This window comes from Mus caroli, unplaced genomic scaffold (genome assembly GCF_978045245.1).
Source record: "Mus caroli unplaced genomic scaffold, Mus_caroli_1 scaffold_11, whole genome shotgun sequence".
NCBI classification, from domain to species: Eukaryota; Metazoa; Chordata; class Mammalia; order Rodentia; family Muridae; genus Mus; species Mus caroli.
This window is the reverse complement of record NW_028227266.1, coordinates 45966141-45968175: the sequence shown is the minus strand read 5'-3', so window position 1 is coordinate 45968175 and position 2035 is coordinate 45966141.

Genomic DNA, 2035 nt, shown 5'->3' with positions numbered 1-2035 from the left:
CTCCTCCTTTCTCTTTTCTTCCCCTCTCCTCTCCTTCCTTCCCCTCTTCTCTCCTCTCCATTCCTCCCTCCCAGCATCATAATGCTGGTCTCAGAATCTCCACGGCAGATGGAAGGGGTTGGGGGTGGGGAATGATAGAGAGACAGAGAAATAAGTTTACATCATCAAATACTTCCTCCCACTCCTCAATTGTTTCTTTTCCCTTTCTCCTTCCCTTCCTCAACCCTGCATATTAGTGCCTCCCCCCTTCCCTCCTTAGTCCCCCCCTCAACCCCCCCATATGTGTGTGTGTGTGTTTGTGTGTGTTTAGGTACATGTGCAGGTGTGTGGACAGGTGTGAGCACACATGAGTTCACAGTTCAACATCAAGCGTCTTCCACAATCTCTCTCCACCTTAAATTTTTTTGAGATAGCGTCCCTCACTGAACCTAGAATAAGCTGATGAATCCAGATTGACTGGCCAATGAGGCCCCTGTGCTAATTCTGTCTGCACCTCCCAGAGCTGGGATGATGGGTCTGCGCTGCCACTCCCAGCTTTTGTCACAGGATGAGTGCTTACTGACTGAGCCATCCCCCAAGGCCTTCTCTTGCCACTTCTGTTAGAGATGCCAGTCTTCCCACTGTTGCCCCCTCCCGGGAACTGTTTGGTAAAATCAAAGGAACACCGGAGTCTGGGATATCTGAGTTTGAACCACTCCTCCATTGCTAAAAAGCTTTGTGACATCAGACAAGTTAGCTTACCTCTCTGAGGCTCCCAGGTCCCATCTGGAAAACCAGGAACAAATAGACACTATTTACCTGCTGGTAGCATCCTGAACAGGGAATGAGATGACACCTAGTTAAGGTTGCTGAATGCTGCATCTTGCAGAGTATACATAAAACCTGACGTCAGTTGAGGGTATTTAAGATACAAATGGAACTGGCCACATCCCCCACTTGCAGAAGGGAACCCATTCTCTCCGAAGGCTCTTGGCTGAGGTATGACTGTTTGTCCAGATCGCCTCCACATACTCTCAGCTTGGGGTTCTCTTTATTATCCAATGATGAGAGCCTTCCTCTCTATGCATGTTCTCTGAGTTCAGCAGGCTTGTGCTGAAATGTGGGTATCAAAGAAGTGCACGATGGGGCACAACCACCTCAATCGACATTATCGCTCTCCCAAGAACCTTCATCTAGAAAGCAGGATTCCCTCTCAGCCTGCCTGCACTTCCAGCCATCTTACCACCTTCCTTTCCCTGGCTACCAGCCTCACTCTCACCCAAACTCTAAATCCTTCTCCACACCTTACTCAGAGCAGGTTGGCTGGCTTTTCTTATTTTGCTGTATCTTCTCCCATCAATTTGGGAACTTCATCTTTTGCTTCAGAACTACTCCACGTCAAAGTATTTTCCTGCACACTCAGGCCCCTCCCTGTGCAGAGGTCTGGGGACACTAGGTACTCTGATGTGTCCTCCCTGACTTGTAGACTCAAGATCAAAAGATGTCTAAAGGACGTATTTCTCCAGCCCTCTTTTCTCTCACGCTATCTCTTTGCCATCTGCACTGAGGCCCCATCATCGTCTGCTGCCCACTTCTCTCGATTTCCCGGAAGTCACTCCTTGTGCTGCCTGAGCCAATCCCCGAAGAAGCCAGCTAGGATTGGCCAGAGACACCAACCTCATCCTCATTGGCTGTTTCATTGGCTTTTTTTGGTCATGAACTTCTAAATAAGTCCTCCCCCATCTATCTAATTCTTTTGTTCTTGCGCTGCAACCACCTCCCACCATCCCATCCCTCCCCAGTTCCTTCCCAGATGCTTACTCTCTGCCCACCTCAATCCTGTACTCAAGTTCCAGTCAGTAAGTAACTCCTCCCACTCCCAGTGGGCGGCCCAACCATCTCATCATCCATTCTAACAGTTCAACCTCCCACAGGGCTGATGAGCCCTACAGACTTCTCTTCAGCTACAGTCCTCCCACAGCCCTGCTCTCATTTGAGAAACCCTTTTGGAACTCTGGCTGAACTAGGAGCTCAGGAACCCAAGCAGCATCCATTC